Here is a 19543-nt window from a genome sequence, read left to right as displayed (position 1 = left end):
AACCTTACCCTTATCCCTCACGCTATCCTCTAATCTGTAACCGTAAGCATAATCACTAAACCCTAACATCTAGCCTAACTTAACCACCAACTGCCTCCCCTCCCCTGACCCTACCATTCATTCTACCCATTCACTTACCCTGTGGTTCTGAGTAGTCCCTTCTGACATGGACGTGGCCCCCAATGGCACCTCCAGAGTCCTCCAGGGGGTCCTGAGGAAGCCAGGATCCTGTGAGTGTGGATGTGGCCCCATGTGTTCCTGAGTCATAGTCAGCGGATCCTGAGGATGCCGGGTCTCCTGTCTCTGTGGACTATGCCTCACATCCTCTGGAAGCCTCACAGCAGGTCCTCAGGAGGCCAAGGGCTCCTGTCAGCCTGGATATGGCCCCATGGCCCCCAGAAAACTCACTGCGGGTCCTGAGGGGGCTGTGGGCTCCTGTCAGCATAGACGCAGCCCCATATGTCCTGAAGCCAAAGTGCTGATCCTAAAGAGGCTGGAGACTCCTGTCAGTTTGGATTCGGCACCCACATTTTTCTTACGCCTCACCACAGGCCCTGACAAGGCTGGGGTCTTCTGTCTGCATGGAAGCATCCCCATATTTCCCGAAGTCTACACCGGGGGTCCTGAGGATGTCAGCGTCCTGTTGTGTGGACGTGGCCCCAAGTCCTCCCATAGCCTCACTGCGGATTCTGAGGAGGCCAGGGCTCCTGACACCATGGATGCGGCCCCCACCTTCCAGAAGACTCAAATTATGTCCTGAGTGACCCGGGAGCTCCTGACAGAGTGGACGCAGCACCACAGCTTCCTGAAGCCTCCCTGCAGGTCCTGAAGCGGCCCAGGTGTTCCTGTCAGGGTGGATGCGGGCCCACATCCATCCTGGGAATCTGAGCAATCAGATGGGCAGAGAAAAAACACTTTGACTCGTGCTTCGTCTTATAAAGAGAAAGGACAGCTTTGCTATGTACAAAGTCAGTTGTCAAGATAGCCTTAGGGAAGAAGAGTTGCAGCATCAAATCCAGCTGCACAGCTGGGACGCCCGAGCCCCAGGTCTTCCTGATCCCAAATCCCTGGGCCTGTCCCCCAACACAGGCTGCCAGGCTGAGGTCATTAGCAATTGCTCTCTTAGGAGCTGCGGGGAAGGGGGAAGGAGCTAGATAGGATGGGAAGGGACACAAGGAGGCCGAGAAAATGAAGGCCTTTCCACTTTAAGTTCAGCGTTCGACATGTCCAGCCATCCCAGGCCCCTGTGAAGAAGAGCTGAAATTTACATTACTTCAGTTACAGGAAAATAACAAAAGTTTACAGCTTAATACCCTGGAAAGCCCCACAATAGAATAAAAACTGAGCCCAGGCCAAGTGCAGGAAGCCCCTATTAGAATGAGAATAGATCTCAATGCCTTTGAAGGCCCATATCAAAATGTAAACAGAACTTGAGGGGGATCCCTGGGTGGCGCAGTGGTTTGGCGCCTGCCTTTGGCCCAGGGCGTGATCCTGGAGACCCAGGATCGAAGGCCCAGGGCGTGATCCTTGAGACCCAGGATCGAATCCCACGTCAGGATCCCGGTGCATGGAGCCTGCTTCTCCCTCTGCTTGTGTCTCTGCCTCTCTCTCTCTCTCTGTCTCTGTGACTATCATAAAAAAAATAAAATCTTAAAAAAAAAAGAAGTTTAAAAAAAAAAGAACTTGAGGAATTGCTCCAGCCCTTCAGGAGTACCTCGAGACCAACCCTTAAAACTAAGCTAAAACCCACCTCAGAGTCCAAGTCCCTGCTCTGCTCTGTCGGGTATACTTGGACACAACCTCAAGCTTGTAAATAAACTCTCATGTGTTTGCCTTGGAGTCAGCTTCTCGGTGGTTTCTTGGATTAGCAATCTTGGGCACAACAGTCTGAGATAAAAAAACAAAACCAAAAGAAGCTCGGACACAGGTAGAGTGAACGCAGGGTTCTGAGAGAAGCCACGGAGACCTGGGGGCTTGGCAGCTCTTCTGTGGAGGCCCCAGCAGACTGGGGTGGGGGATGCTCTGCCCCAGAGCCAGAGGACCCAGAGACCCCACCCGCATCCCGCCTATCAGGGCCAGGTCTCAGGAACAGGGCAGCACAGCCCGCTGAGCCCAGAGGCGCTGACGCCCACCCTGCCTCTGAACCCCGCAGGTGCATCTCCCAGGCAGATGTGCACCTGACAATCAGCGCCATGGCCCATCCCCAGACCCCACACAGAGCATTCGCTGCCACCAAGTTGTTGGACCACAGTGACTGCAGAGCTTAAGCTCTGCCTGGAAAGTAGGGTCTAGCTTCCTTTGTACTTTGTGCTCTTTTTTCATTTATTTTCTTTGATTCTTTTTTATTAATTGCCTTATTTTTATTTCTATGTATGTACTTTATATATTTCTTATTTTTACTTTCATAGTACTTTAATTGTGATTCTTTTTTAAATTTTTTTTCAATTTATTTATGATAGTCACAAACAGAGAAATAGAGAGAGAGAGAGGGAGAGAGAGAGACAGAGACACAGGCAGAGGGAGAAGCAGGCTCCATGCACTGGGAACCCGACGTGGGATTTAATCCAGAGTCTACAGGATCATGCCCTGGGCAAAAGGCAGACACTAAACCGCTGCGTCACCCAGGGATCACTTTAATTGTTTCTATTTTGGGATTTAGAATCTTTTAACAAGCAGGCCAAAATAATCTGGGTTTTATTTTGTTTTGTTTTTTTTGGGGGGAGGGCAGTTGTTATTGTTTTTCTTGTTTTTCCTTTTTCTTCCTTCTTTCTTTTCTGGAAAATATAATGAGATGGAGAAAATCACCTCCATAAAATAACATGAGGTCTACTTACAGCCAGGAAGTTCATCAATACACATATATGATGTCTAACTACAGTTTAAAACAATGATTATAAAGACAACAGCTGGGCTAGAAAAAGAGCACAGAAGAAAACTAGAGAAACCTTTACTGTAGAAATAAAAGAACTAAAATCAGGTCAGGCCAATGTTAAAAATGGTATAACTGAGATGCAGTCCCAAATGGAAGCCTTCAAAACAAGAATGGTTATGGACCACAGAGACAGACGTAGGGAAGTCATCCACTTATTAAAACAATAACATTCATACCATAGGAGACTCAGAAGATGAAGAGAGAGAAAAGGTGGGCCTTGCTCAGACATTAGAAACAACACATACCCACCATTTGCTTCAAAGTGGATGGATGGAACTGGAGGGTATTATGCTGAGTGAAGTAAGTCAGTCGGAGAAGGACAAACATTATATGTTCTCATTCATTTGGGGAATATAAATAATAGTGAAAGGGAAAATAAGGGAAGGGAGAAGAAATGTGTGGGAAATATCAGAAAGGGAGACAGAACATAAAGACTGCTAACTGTGGGAAACGAACTAGGGGTGGTAGAAGGGGAGGAGGGCGGGGGGTGGGAGTGAATGGGTGACGGGCACTGGGTGTTATTCTGTATGTTAGTAAATTGAACACCAATTAAAAAAAAAAAAAGTGGATGGAACTGGAAGGTATTATGCTGAGTGAAGTAAGTCAATCGGAGAAGGACAAACATTGTATGTTCTCATTCATTTGGGGAATATAGATAATAGTGAAGGGAATATAAGGGAAGTGAGAAGAAATGTGTGGGAAATATCAGAAAGGGAGACAGAACATAAAGACTCCTAACTCTGGGAAATGAACTAGGGGTGATGGAAGGGGAGGAGGGCGGGGGTGGGGGTGAATGGGTGATGTGTACTGACGGGCTGAGCACTGGGTGTTATTCTGTATGTGGGCAAATTGAATACCAATAAAAAGTAAATTTATTACTAAAAAAAAGGAAAAAGAAAGAAAAAGTGGCATCTGTGTGGCTCAGTTACATAAGCTATTGTCTTAGGCTCAGATCATGATCCAATTCCCAAGGCAGGCTCCCTGTTTGCAGGGAAACTGCTTCTCCCTCTCCATGTGCCCCTCTCGCTCTTGGTTTTTCTCTCCTCTCTCTTTCAAATAAATAAATGACATCTTTAAAAAGAAACAAACAAACAAACCCAGAAAAAAGAGAAATCTCCCATGTAGAAGAATTTCAAAGAAGTTGTACAGACATTCCACCCTCAAGTTGATTAGCATAGCCTCCCAATCATATGTATGGAATACACATAGTAACTTCCTTCTACAAAATATAATATGAAAATGTGTATACAAAAATGATAATATAATAATAATAATAATAATCACTTTACAACGGAGAAAGCTGACAAACACTACCTCAGCAAGATGATCAGATCGATACCAAGACTGATAAATCATGTTGATAATATCTATCCTTTATATGATATAATTAAAATGGCAGTATATCTCTTTATATAATCCACAAAAAGAGTTTAATCATGAGATAACAGACATTTCCCAACTGAGGGAAATTTTACAAAATACTCTACTTCTCAAAGTGTTCCAGTTCAACGACAACAAGGAAAGGCAGAAAGACTGTCACAATCCAGAGGAGCCTAAGAAAACATGAGTACAAATGGAATGGGATATGAGGGATGGTAACTTAGCAAAAACTAAGGAAATCTGAATAAAGCATGGTCTTTGGTTAATGAGAATATTTTAATATTGATTCAAGGCTAATATTTGTACCTTCCTAATATACCACCAACATCATATCCCTACCCCACAACATCCACCCCCACACCATCGGCCCCCAGCAAGGACCCAGTGCAGCTGCCCCCTGTGGGACATGCTCAACCTCCCCGGGGTTCTCTGGATACCCTCCTCCCATCAGAAGCCCGATTGCCCCATAGAGAACCCAAAGGTTGCAGGGAGGAGGGAAGGCAGAGATCCCAGAAAGGCTGGGTGTAGGTGAGTGGTGCAGAGGATACATTGGGCCCTGCCTCCGCCCACTGTCCGTCCTGGAGGGCGGCACACCCTGCACAGGACACCAGCCCCTAACCCAGAGGGACCTGGGCTGACCTGGCTCTGTGCTCTGTGGGAGCTAGGTTGAATTGAGCCCCTCCCAGGCCCAACACAAAGACTAATGGGATCCAGGCCCCCATGGTCCTGGCCAGCCCTGGATTCTGGCCCCAGGCTGAGCGAGCCCTCTCACAGATGGATGTGGCCTCCTGGGCCCTGGGTGTGCGCCACAGATCCAGGTCGCTAACCTAGGGCAGACTGGGGGATCCTGGGACACCCCAGGGTAGGGAGAGGATGGATAGGCCGGTTAGCCCCACCAAACCCCACACCAGGAGGCAGGATCTTCCAGGTATTGGGGCCCCAGAGGGCCCAAGGCAGGTGTCCAGCTGCCCTGCGGGGCCCCAGTACAGGAGCCCATGAGCTGCAGGTCCAGGTCATCTCTGCTGTCCTCAGAACAGTCACTCAGGCTGAAATCTCAGGACACACGCCCCCACCCGGAGTCCACACAGGTTCCCACAATGTGGACTCTAGCACCCGCCTCTCCACACCGTGTGATTATTGCCCTCCCCAAAAGGACAGAAAGGTCTCCCTCCCCAGGGGAAGGCGCGCATTAGGCTCTGAGCCCCTTTGCTGTAAAAAGTCAATAAAGTGTTGTGCAAAAATGCACAGCCAGCCCGTTTCTGTGTCTCCCAGAACTCTGTGCATGGGGCGTGAAAAGACACCCAGAGAGGAGGAGGGGGTACCATCCAGGCCCCAAACAGCCCCTGCAGGGGCGCCACCAGGTACACAGAGCTGATGTCCCCACGTGCCTTCCAGGGGCAGCCAGACGCCAGGGTCAGGACCCCACAGACTTAACTTGGACTCAGGCTGTGTCCCCCAGGCCAGGGGGGGCTGGGACAGAGACAGCCAGGGAGCTTCAGGTCACCAGGGTCTGTGCTCCCTCTGTCCTGAGGGCCATGGATGGCCGAGTTCTGGGGCACTTCCTCCCGTCCCCGCATCCCCAAGCCTGTGTGCCTGGGGCACAAAGGGCCGGTGGGGAGGTCAGCGTGGCCCTGAAGGGATGTCAGGACACCAGGCCCTGGTGTTGTGCCCAAGATTGTAAATCAGGGAAACCACCAAGGAGTCCACACCGATGGAAACTCCGGAGGGTTTCTTTACAAGCTGGAGTTTGGGTGTAATTTCACCAAACACAGCGGAGCAGGGACGTGGATCCTGAGACTAAGAGGCATAGCAGCTTTATAGGGGACAGTGGCCCATGGGATATGCAGAAAGTTGCAGAGTCATGATGGTCCACACGCAGGTGGCCAATTGAATTACATCTGACCAAATAGTATCCACTTGAGCTGGCCTATTACTTTGGTCAGAATTGTCGCACAGTTTTGGGGGGCACAAAGCAGGGTTACATTGTTATGAGCCGATTTCCGATTAGTGTGTGCCTAGCGGCCTGACTAGGGTGGGGCAGCGCCTTAAGCAATAAGCAGCTCATGTGGGGGTCATAGGGGAGGAGGTGGGTGTAGCACAAAATGGAATCAGTCCTGCTCTGCTTGTCCAGGGGTAGGGGATTTTTGTTAACTTTCCTAGGTCCCACACTTGCAGCTCACGCACCTGGGCCACCCTCACCAGGTGGACTCAGCCTGCACACCTTGTGGTGCTGGATATCTCACACCAGCGTGTGGAGGGCACCCTCCTCGCCCTAGTGAGTAGGGGCTAGGTGAGCATGGGGCTCGCCAGAAGGCCAGGCAGCACAGGGGTCCGAGAACCCAGCCTAGACCCCAACTCGACTCCCATACACAGGCAGCAACAGGGCTCTCCGCCATGGGCAGCCAGCTCCTCAGGATCTGCCCCCAGGGCGGCGCTGAGGTCTGGCTCCCTGCTGGAGAGGCATCTGGGAGAAGAGAAACAGCAGGCGCTCAGCGGGACCCCCTGAGGACATGGGAATTTGGCTGAGTCGGACCTTCCAGCTCAGCTGACCCTCCAGTGGAAAGTCACTGCAGGAGGGAGCCCCGAGTCGGCAAGGAGAGCCCAGCTATCTGCCCAGCGCCAGCACCAGAAATGATGTTGTGCCAACCATTTTGGCATTTGGGTGACCCACCCAGAGGATCAGATACCTGCACGTGATATCTGAATGTGATAGACACACACACAACCCAAAACCAACAAAAGTCCGAATCCCCCCAATGTTGTCAAACAGCAGCCAGATAGTTACATACACGATGCTGTGGCCCCCAATAGGATACATGGTAGACGCTATAAACAATGACAACAGAGGTACTGGAGGCACGGAGATGTGCCTGCTGGGTTTCATAAAGGAGCACAGAGAGGCAGGAAGCATCCTATGGAGGGGGGGTCCCTTCTAGGAAAGGACACCAGGTCCCTGTGTAGGCTACAGATGGTGAAATCTGTCCTCCTCTCTTTCAGCTTCTGGTTTTCCTCCTCTTTTGTTCTTCCTAATTCTAGTTTAGCCTCGACCCTGCATCCAAGACAATGACCAAAGAGGCTTCGTTATGACATCGCATCCTAAATGGAGGCCGAGCTCTGGCTACCGGGTTCAGAAATGGTCATTGCCTAGGTGTATGCTGATCCCCCAAACTTGTGACTTCACGGCTCCTCTCTCCCTGCAGAACGAGGGGAACCACAGGTCTTACAAAGAAAGATGCCCACTTTCACTGGGGCAGTACTATCCCTTGTGGAGGACGTCATCTGGGCCAAGTAGGACAAGTGGGGCGATCAAGAAGAGTTCACAGGTGAGACATAAGCAAACACTTACCTTTGATGTCATGCTTTATTTGTTCATCCATTTATTATTTGTTAAATATTTTCGTTTCATGTCCTCTCTATACCCAACATGGAGTTCAAACTCACAACCCTGAGATCAAGATCCCCCAACCAGGCCAGCCAGGCACCCCACTGCCATGTTTCATAACTCTTTGCTTCCTTGACTATCTCTGCATCCAACTGGAACATTAAGTCCTGGACGGGAAGCTTTAGTTACCTCCGAATCCTAGAACGTTCTCACTGTATCCCAATCCTAGATTGACATTTACCATTGAATAGCACTTTAAATAAATAGTCAGTAAAAATAACTACTACAGTAAAGGAAATTATCAACTATTCACGTGTGTGGGCCCTGCTCCCTGGGCTCCCAGGGAAGCTATGGTTTCTTTCACATTGATCAGGTCCAAATGACTCCATCACACCTCAAAGCGTGGGCTCAGTTTCTGCCCTGACACATGCAAGACCCCTGCATCAATTAACATGTATCAATCAATCAAAGAGAGCCTGACCGGCTCAGTGTGGTTCGTAAGAACATGGTACTCTTGTTCTTGGGGTAGCAAGTTCTAGCCCCATGTTGGCTGTAGAGATTACAGAAAAATAAAATCTTAAAAACAATCAATCAGTTGATCTTGGGGAGACACGCCCCAGATCCCACAAGGGCAGAGAGCCAACTGAAGGGTCTACGCACATATTATAAACAGCAGTGCACAAAATCTGAACTTTCAGAAGTCTCCTAGAGTGGGGGACACACCAGCCTTAAGGTGTTCAGGTGGAGAAGTAGGGGGCAATCCCTGGAGAAACAGGGCGGGCTCAGGATCCCAAGGGTCCCAAGGACAGTGGCGCCAACTGTTCCCAGGCACAGGAGCAGGAACCCGGCTGAGAGCAGCAGGACTCGGGCCAGCTGTCTGCCCTGTGTGGCCATAAGCTGCAAACCCCTGTGCAGTCACAGGGCCCCGTTCCTAGGACAGACCAGCAAAGGCCAGGAGTGCGAGGACACCCTCCCAGGCAGGAAGAGCACAGGGCTCCACCAGGGCAGCCCCTAAAATTTGGAGTTTTAAAATTCAGTCACTTGTCTGTGGGGAGGCTGAGAAAATTGAGGCCGTTCCACTTTAAGTTCGCTGTTAGCACAAGAACTGCCATCCGAGGACCCTGTGAATAAGAGCTAAAATTTACATTTCTTCAGTTACAGGAAAAAAAGAAAAAAACACGTTACAGCCTAAGGTCCCAGAAAGCCCCATATTAGAATGAGAACAAAGCTCAATGCCCTTGAAGGCCTCATATCAAAATGTAAACAGAACTTTAGGAATTGCTCCAGCCCTTCTGGAGGTCCCTGAGACCAGCCCTTAAAACTAAGCTAAAACCCACCTCGGGGTCCAAGTCCTTGCTCCACTATGTGGGGTATACTTGGACCCAAGCTCCAGTTTGTAAATCAACCTTCCTGGGTTTGCATTGGTGACGGCTCCTTAGTTGTTTCTCCGATTCAGAATCTTGGGCACAAGGCCCCCATGTCCCCTCCCCACCTGGGCTTATCCCCTGTCCCCTCCAACCCAGGCTGATCCTCATTCACCTCCCGCCGACAGCAACTTGGCACAAGCCCTCACAGAGGTCCCACGGCCACGGTCGGCACTCTGGCTGTCCCCGGCCTCCCCGGAGAAGAAAGGAGTTTTCGGTAGGACACATTCCCATGGTGGCCCCAGGGCTCCCTGCCCAGGATGGCAGCTGGGGACAGGCCGTGGTCTGTGTCCCTGATGCCAGCTCCTCCTCCCCGGTTTTCCTGCAGGAAATGAAGGAGGAGGCCTCGTCTCCTCCAGGGACATCATGCAGATAGACCTGGACATCAACAGGACGTTCGGCAGCCAAATCATGTTTTGGGATTGCTAGGGGGTGGGGTGTGGCTGCTGAGTCAGGGGGCTTCAGGGCCCCGGGGGAGTCCCAGAGGCTTCTGGGTAGGGAACACAGGGCTTAAGAGGCCGGGGGAAGCAACAGCAGCCAGCAACACACCACTGTATGGTAGGGTGCCGGGGATGACCACCGTGCCCCAAAACCCGGGGCTTTGGGGATGAGGAGGTCACTACGTTGGCGCCTCTAGGGGTTTCCATGGGAGCTGAACTCCAAAGGGGTGAGGGACAGCCCCTTGAAAAGCAGAGGGCTGCGGTGGGGCCCGTGGAGGTCAGTAACCGGACCTGGGGGCCAGGCGGCATGGCAGTGGCTGGAGCAGGACACACATCCATCCGATGAGGGTCGGACGGGTCAGGGAGACACCCACACTTGGTGTTTTATATATATCTAAATTCTATGCATTTAATTTGAGACAATTTGCAATTTGTAAACATACATAGTATGATGATCCCCAGATAATGCCCCCGGTCCAGCCAGCGCCCTTCACTGACCACACGGGGCCCCAGGGGCAGGTGTCACAGCAAACCCCAGACTGAGGTCGCCTTTATCTCTAGACATATCCGTGTGCATCTGAGAGAATGTGGATGCCCTGTGTCGGCGGCCCCCCACGCCATCCCCCCTCATTCCCCACCCCCACACCATCCCCCTTCATCATTAACTCCAATGGCATCCCACCTATACCATCCCCCTCACACCCACACACCCCCACACAATCCCCACCCACACCACACCCCCACCATCCCCCCCTACACCATACCGCACACGCCACCACCATCATGCCCCTGCCCCCACAACATCCACCCCCACACCATCTGCCCCCAGCAAGGACGCAGTGCAGCTGCCCCTTGTGGGACATACTCAGCCTCACCAGGGATCTCTGGAATCCCCGCTCCCATCAGAAGACCGGGTTTCCCATAGAGTACCCAGGGGTTGCAGGAAGGAGGGAAGGCAGGGAGCCCCTGACAGGGTGGGTGCAGGTGAGTGGTGCAGAGGACCCACTGTGCCCTGCCTCCACCCACTGTCTCTCCTGGAGGGCGGCACACCCTGAATCGGACACCAGCCCCTAACCCATAGGGACATGGGCTGGCCTGGCCCTGGACTCTGTGGGGTCTGCGGGGATTTGAGCCCCCCCAGGCCCAACACAAAGACTAATGGGATCCAGCCCCCCAATGGCCCTGGCCAGCCCTGGATTCTGGCCCCAGGCTGAGAGAGTCCTCCCACAGCTGGATGTGGCCTATTGGGCCCTGGGCGTGCCCAACACGTGCCTAGGTCGCTGAACTAGGGCAGGCCTGGTGATTCCGGGACACCCCAGGTTGGTGAGAGGAGGGGTAGGCGGTGGGCCGAACCCACACCAACACCAGGAGACAGGCTCCACCAGGTTCTGGGGCCCCAGGGGGCCCAAGTCCGGGGTCCAGCTTCCCTGCGGGGATCCAGTGCAGGAGCCCATGACCTGCAAGTCCAGGTCAGCTCTGCTGTCCTAAGAACCATCTCTCAGGCTGAAACCTCAGGACACGTCCCCACCCAGAGTCAAAACATATTCCGAGGTGGGGGACTCCAGCACCAGACCCCACCCCACATGTGATTCTTGCCCTCCCCTAAAGGACAGAATGGTCTCCTTCCCCAGGGGAAGGAGCGCACCCTCGGCTCTGAGCCCATTTGGTGTAGAAAGTCAACAGAGTGTTGTGGTGCGAAAATACACAGCCAGCCCCTTTCTGTGTCTCCCAGGACTCTGTGCAGAGGGTGAGGAGAGACCCCGAGAGAGGAGGAGGGGGTACATCCACGCCCCCAAACAGCCCCTGCAGTGGCGCTGCCAGGCACACCCAGCTGACATCCCCACGTGCATTCCAGGGGCGGCCAGACGCCAAAGTCAGGCCCCACAGACTTTACTGGGACTCAGCCTGTGCCCCGCAGGCCAGGAGGGGCTGGGACAGAGTGACAGCCAGGGAGCCTCAGGTCACCAGGGTCTGTGGAAAGTGACCTGGGAGGTCTGTGCTCCCTCTGTCCAGGGGGCCGGGGCTGGCCGGTTTCTGGGGCACTTCCTCGCCTCCCCGAACCCCTGTGCCTGTGTGCCTGGGGCACAGAGGGCCTGCGGGGCGGTAGCGTGGCCCTGGAAGGGATGTCAGGACAACAGGCCCTTGTGTTGTGCCCAAGATGGCGAACCCGAGAAACCACCAAGGAGCCCACACCGATGAAAACTCCCGAGGGTTTCTTTACAAGCTGGAGCTTGGGTCCAAGTGCACCGGACACAGAGGAGTAGGGACTTGGACACCGATACTAAGAGGCGTAGCAGCTTTATAGGAGCCAGTGGCCCATGGGAATGCTGAAAGATGCGTAGTCATGTCAGTCCACACGCAGGTGGCCGATTGAATTACACTTTACCCTATAGTATCGACTTGAACTGGCTTATTACTTTAGTCAGAATTGGCACGCAGTTTTATGGGGCACAAACCAGGGTTACATTGTTATGAGCCATTTTCGAACTAGGGTGTGCCCAGCGGCTTGAGTCGGGTGGGGCAGCACCTTAAGCTATAAGCAAGTCATGTGGGGTCATAAGGGAGATGACAGGTGGAGCACAAAATGGAATCAGTCCTGCTCTGCTTGTCCAGGGGTAAGGGATTTTTGTTAAATATCCTGGGTCCCACACTGCAGCTCACACACGTGGGCCACCCTCACAAGGTGTACTCGGCGTGCACAACTTGTGGTGCTAGATCTCTCACACCAGGGTGTGGAGGGAACCCTCCTCGCCCTAGTGAGTAGGGACTGGGTGAGTATGGGGCTCATCCTGAAGTCCAAGCAGCACAGGAGACCGAGGAACCCCAACCCAGTCCCCACCCAGACTCCCAAACACAGGCAGCCCCACGGCTCCCCCCCCATGGGCAGTGCGGCCCCAAGTTCTGGTTCCCTGATGGAGAGGCATCAGGGAGAAGATAAGCAGCCAGCGCATGGGAGGACCCACTGCCGCACATGGGAATATGGCCAATCCAGACCTTCCAACTCAGCTGACCCTCCAGCAGAAAGTCACTGCATGAGGGATCCCTGGGTCTGCCAGGACAGCATAGCTACCCCCTAGCACCAGCACCAGAAATGATGTTGTGCCAACCATTTCAGCATTTGGGTGACCCACTCAGAGGATCAGATAGCTGCACGTGATAGCTACATGTGATAGACACACACACACCCCAAAACCAACAGAAGTCGGAATCCCCCCAATGTTGTCTAACAGGAGCCAGATGGTTACATACACAACACTGTTGTCCCCAGTAGGATACATGGAAGATGCAATAAACCATGACTGCAGAGGTGCTAGAGATACAGAGATGTGCTTGCTGGTTTCCAACAAGGAGCACAGAGGTGCAGGAAGAATCCTACGGAAGGGAGGCCCCTTCATGGAAAGGACACCATGTCCCTGTGATGGCTACGGATGGTGAAATCTGACCTCCTCTCTATTAGCTTCTGGTTTTCCTCCTAAATGCCATTTTCCTCAATCATAAGACCAAAAATTTATTTTATGTTTTTAAATTCCTTTTTATTGGAGTCCAATTTGTATGAATTGTTGCTTCAGCAAGGGTGTCATTCAGGAGAGAAGGAGAGAGAAAGATTTTCTGGACAGTCAACATATCAAGGATTTCATGACCACTTAACCAGTCCAGTAAGGGATTAATAGGGACTCTTCTAGTGGGGGACAAAAAGAGACCAAAAGCAATAAAGACTAGAAAGGACCAGAGAACGTCACCAGCAACACCAACTCTTCTGGTAACACAAAGGAACAAAGTTCATATCTTTGAATAATCACTCTGAATGCTGATAGACTAAATGTTCCAATCAAAAGATATAGGGTATCAGAGTGGCTTAAAACACAGGATCCGGGATACCTGGGTGGTTCAAGGGGTTGAGCATCTGCTTTGACTCAGGCTGTGATCCTGGAGTCTGGGATCGTGTCCCATATTGGGCTCCTGGTGGAGAGTCTGCTTCTCTCTCTCCCTAATTTTCGGCCTCTCTCTCTCTCTCTCTGATAAATAAAATCGTTATTAAAAAAACAAGATCCATCTGTATGCTGCCTACAAGATGCTCACCTTAGACCTATACACACCAGCAGATTGATAGTCAGGGGAGGGAAAATCATCTACCACGCTAATGGATATCAAAAGAAAGCTGGAGGACCCATACTTATATCAGAAAAACGAGATTTGAAACGAAACCCTGGGGGACACCTGGTGGCTCAGTGGTTGAGCATCTGCCGTCGGCTCAGGGTGTGATCCTGGGATCCCAGGATCGAGTCTCACATCACCCTCCCTTTGGGGAGCCTGCCTCTCCCTCTGCCTATATTTCTGCCTCCGCTTCTCTGTGTATCTCTCAAAAATAAATAAATAATATATTTAAATCTCAAAATGAAACAACAAATATTGTAAGAAGAGATGGAGAAGAACATTATTTCATAATTAAAAAGACTATCAAGATCAAACAACTATTTATGCTGCCAAATTGAGTACCTAAATATAGAAACCGATTAACAAAAAACGTATAGGAAATCACTGATAATAATACACTGACAGAGGATTTCAACACCCACTTATGACAATGGACTGATCGTCTATGCAGAAAATCAACAAGATAACAATAGCCTTGACACACTGGACCACAGGGACTCAACAGATATAGTTAGAATATTAGATCCAAAAGGAGAATAAACATTCTGTTCAATTGCATATGGGACATTCTCCAGAACAGATCATATCAGGGCCCACAAATCAGCCCTCAACAGGTACAACAGGTTCAAGAATGTTGATTTCACACCCTGTACATTTTCAGACCAAGGCGCTATGAAACTGGAAGTCGACAGTAAGAAAAAAATTGGACAGACCAAAAATACGTGGAGTTTATGATCATCCTACTAGAGAATGAATGGAGCAACCAGAAAATTAAAGAGGTAATTTAAAACAAATGAAAATGAAAACATGTTTCTCCAAACCTCTGGGATGTAGCAAAGGCAGTCCTAAGAGGGAAGTATATAGCAATACAGGCCTACCAAAAGAAACAAGAAGTCTCCAATACACATCGTAACCCTACACCTGAAGGAGCTGAAAAAGGAATAGCAAACAAAGACTAAAGCCTACAAAAGAAGGGAAAATATTAAGATCAGAGCAGAAATAAACAATACAGAAAAAACAAAACAGTAGAATGGAATAACAGAACTAAGAGCTAGTTCTTTAAAATAAGTAATAAAATGGATCAAGCCCTAGCCAGCCTTATCAACGAGAAAAGAGAAAAGACCTAAATAAATAAAATCACAAATGAGAGAAGAGAGATCACAATCAACACCAGAAAAATAAGACAATTATAAGGGAATACTATGAAAGATTTTACGCTAAGAAACTGGGAGACCTGGAAGAAATGAACAAATCCCTAGAAATGTGCAAATGAGCAAAACTGAAATAGGAAGAAATAGAAAATATGAACAGACCCATTACTAGCAAAGGAATTGAATCAGCAAGGCACCTGGGTGCCTCAGTGGTTGAGCATGTGTTTGGCTCACGTCATGATCCCGGGGTCCTAGGGGTTCAAGTCCCACATCAGGCTCCCCGCATGGAGCCTCATTTTCTCTCTGCCTATACCTCTGCATCTTTGTGTCTCTCATGAATACATAAATAAAATATTTAAAAAAGAAAAAAGATAAAAAGTTGAGAAAGGACCCAAATAAAATCAGATGAGAAAAGAGAAATAAAAACCAACACTAGAGAAATACAAACGATTATAAAAGAATATGATGACAAATTATATGCCAGCAACCTAGAACCTGAATGAAATAGATCAATTCCTAGAAATATTTAACATAGCAAAAATTAAAAATGAAGAAATAAGAAATTTAAACAGACAGATAATCAGCAAAGAAATTGAATCAGCAATCAGGGTTCTCCCAACAGGAGATGCTTAGATGAATAGAATGGAATAGAAAGCCAAAACAAGATACAAACCTGTATCTATGACCCATAAAGGATAACAAGGCAGGAAGGAATATCCAATGGCAGAAAAACAGTCTCTTCAATAAACCCTAACCCTGACCCCAGGATAAGAATAAATGCTGTTGGGAAAACCAGGCAGCCACATGCAGAAGAATGAAACTGGACCACATTCTTACACCATATATATAAACAATAAATTCAAAATGGATGAAAGACCTGAATGTGAGACCTGAAACCAATCAAAGAAGAAAAGATAGGCAGCAACGTCTTTGACATTGGCCACTGATTTTTCTTTCTAGATATGCCACTGAGGTGAGGGAACAAAAGCAAAAATGCTATTGGGACTTCATCAAAATGAAAAGCTTCCGCAAAGTGAAGGAAACAACCAAAGCTAAAAGGCAACATACAAAATGAAAGGAGATATTGGTAAACAACACACCCAATAAAGAGTTAGTATGCAAAACACATAAAGGAAATATAAATCTCAAGATCCTAAAAACAAATTATGCAACTAGAGATGGGCAGAAAAATGAATGGACTTTGTCTCTGACAAGACAGCCAGATGGCCACCAGACTCACGGAAAGACACAAAGCGTCACTCATCATCAGGGAAATGCAAACCAAAACCACAATGATATGTCACGTGAGAGCCGTCATAATGGCTAAAATTAACAACACAAGAAACAACAGGTGTTGGTGAGGCTTTGGAGAAAGGGTAGCCTCCTTACATTCCTGGTGGGCATGAGAACAGATTTAGCCACTGTGGAAAACAGTGTGGAGGGTCCTTGAGAAGTTAAAAAAATTGGATCCCTGGGTGGTGCAGTGGTTTGGTACCTGTCTTTGGCCCAGGGTGCGATCCTGGAGACCCGAGAACGAATCCCACTTTGGGCTCCAGGGCATGGAGCCTGCTTCTCTCTCTGCCTGTGTCTCTGCCTCTCTCTCTGTGACTATCACTAAAAAAAATTTAAAAAAAGAAGTTAAAAATAGAGCTACCCTACGATTCCAAAATTTCACAGCTAGGTATTTACCCCGAGGATAGAGAAGTACTTTAGTAGATTCGAGGAAGGACACGCAGCCCAATGTTTGTAGCAGCGTTATCAACAACAGCCAGACTGTGGATACAGCCCAGATGTCCATCGACTGATGAATGGGCAGAAAGATGTGGTAAATATACACACTGACACATCACTCAGTCATCAGAAGGGATGAAATGACTCCATTTACGGTGACGTGGAAGGAGTGGAAAGGATTTATGCTAAATGAACTCAGTCAGAGAAAGACAGATACCAAATACCATACAATTGCATTCACATGTGAATTTTGAGAAACCAAACAAACTGGCAAAGTGGCGGAGGAGGCATGAGAGAAGCAAACCAAGATACACACTCTTAACCACAGAGAATCAACTAATAAATACCAGGGGAAGGTGGGGAGGATGGTGAATCAGGGGATGGGGATAGTGGAGGGCACCTGTGACCAGTACCAGGCATTGTATCCAAGGGTCTAACCACTATGTGGTAAACCTGAAACTATATCATACTGTGTTTACAAACAGGAATTCAAGTAAAACTTTAAAATAATAACTGGTAGTATAGAGAAAACATGTGCACACAAGAGATAAAATCAGAAAGGCAACTGAAAATCCAAATAAAGAGTCTTTAGAGCCACAAATCCCCTCCTTAGCTCAGGTCGGGAGAACCTGCCATGTCTATTCTCACCCCAGCAGAAGCCAGGATTTTGATGCTCTGGGGAGGCCACTGACTTGGTGGAGTCAGGCTATCTTTGAACCCAAAACCTAAATAGAGTGTATAAAACTAAACTGCCCAAGATGCTAGGAGTCCCAGTGCAGGCACATGCCAAGACCCAAACTCTAACCATACACAGACATAAGCCAAACCCTATACTTAATCTTAATGTTAACCTAACCCTTAAACAAGACCCATCACTAATCGTAAACCAAACACAAACCCCAAGACCAAAACACATTCACGGAACCTTCCTGCCAACCCTCACCCTATATCCTAAACCTATTCTAAACCCTTAACCCTGACCCCTACCTTAAATCTAACCCTAACCTCTAACCCTAACCTTAACTTAATGTACTCAAATCGTATTCCTTACCTTAACCTGTACCCTAACCCTAACCCTGTAATACTAATCCTATCACATACCCCTAACTGTACTCTAACCTGTACCCGAAAACTAACTCCTAAACCACTCCCTATACCTATCTATTACCCTTTTCCAAAACCGTACCCTGACCCTGACCCTGACCTGACCCTAAACTCTAAATTCTAATCCTATCCCTATCCCTAACCCCTATCCTAAACCTAACCCTTGCCCGAACCCTAAACCTAGCCCTAAATTTTACCCTAACCCCTAACCCTTACCCCTAACCCTAACTCACACCCTAACACCTCACCCTTACTGCAAACCTAAGCCCAACCCTAACTGTAAACATAACCCTAACCCCACCTCCAAACCTCCTGCCCTAAACCCTAAAGCATAACCCTAACCCTAACTCTAAATACTGTCACTAACCCTAACCTCATTCCCTAATCCCTAACCCCCATCCTAACTCCTAACCACTGACCCTTACCCTTATCCCTCACCCTAACCTCTAATCCGTAACCATAAGGTTAATCACAAACACCTAACATCTAACCTAAGCCAAACCACCAACTGCCTCACCTCCCCTGACCCTACCATTCATTCTACCCATTCACTTACCCTGTGGTTCTGAGGAGTCCCTTGTGATATGGATGAAGCCCCCAATGTCTTGTGCTCTTTTTGTTCAGTTTCCTTATTTATTCTCTGTGATGCTCCTGAGAAGGGAGTCACATCCATCATTTCCTTCCTGAATGCTCACTCTCAGGACACAGCAAGCCCCACAATAGAATAAAAACTGAGCCCAGTCCAAGGGCAGGAAGCCCCTATTAGAACAGATCTCAATGCCCTTGAAGGCCCCATATCAAAATGTAAACAGAACTTGAGGAATTACTCCAGCCCTTCGGGAGTTCCCCGAGACCAACTCTTAAAAATAAGCTAAAACCCACCTCGGGGTCCAAGTCCCCGCTCCACTGTGTTGGGTATACTTGGACACAAGCTCGAGCTTGTAAATAAACCCTCATGTGGCATTGGTGTTGGCTTCTTGGTGATTTCTCAGATTCACAATCTTGGGCACAACAGTCTGAGATAAAAAAAGAAAACCAAAAGAAGCTCGGACGCAGGTAGAGTGAACGCAGGGTTCTGAGCGAAACCACCGAGACCCGGGGGCTTCGGGGTTCTTCTGTGGAGGCCCCAGCAGACTGGGGGGCGGGATGCTCAGCCCCAGAGGCAGAGGACCCAGCGTCCCCACCGGCATCCCGCCCATCAGGGCCAGGAATCAGGGAACAGCACAGTGCCGCCCACTGGAGCCCAGAGGCACTGACGCCCACCCCGACTCTGACTCCCACAGGTGCAACTCCCAGGCAGATGTGCACCTGACAATCAGCGCCAAGGCCCATCCCCAGACCCCACACAGACCATTCGCTGCCCCCAAGTTGCCAGACCACAGAGGCTGCAAAGCTTCAGCTCTGCCTGGAAAGTAGGGTCTAGATTCCTTTGTACTTTGTGCTCTATTTTTAATTATTTTCTTTGATTCTTTTTTATTAATTGCCTTCTTTTAATTTTATGGATGTACCTTATATATTTCTTATTTTTACTTTTATGGTAGTTTAATTGTGTTTCATATTTTGGGATTTAGAATCTTTTAACAATCAGGCCAAAATAATCTGGTGGGTTTTTTTGGAGGGCAGTTGTTATTGTTTTTCTTGGTTTTTCTTTTTCTTCCTTCTTTCTTTTCTGAAAAAAATAATGAGATGGAGAATTCTCCTCCATAAAATAACATGACGTAGTACTCACAGCCAGGAAGTTCATCAATAAACATATATGATGTCTAACTATAGTTTAAAACAATGATTATAAAGATAGCAGCTGGGCTGGAAAAAGAGCACAGAAGAAAACTAGAGAATCCCTT

The sequence above is a fragment of the Canis aureus genome, chromosome 34, assembly GCF_053574225.1.
Source record: "Canis aureus isolate CA01 chromosome 34, VMU_Caureus_v.1.0, whole genome shotgun sequence".
In the NCBI taxonomy this organism is placed as follows: domain Eukaryota; kingdom Metazoa; phylum Chordata; class Mammalia; order Carnivora; family Canidae; genus Canis; species Canis aureus.
Note: the sequence above shows the minus strand (reverse complement) of the source record.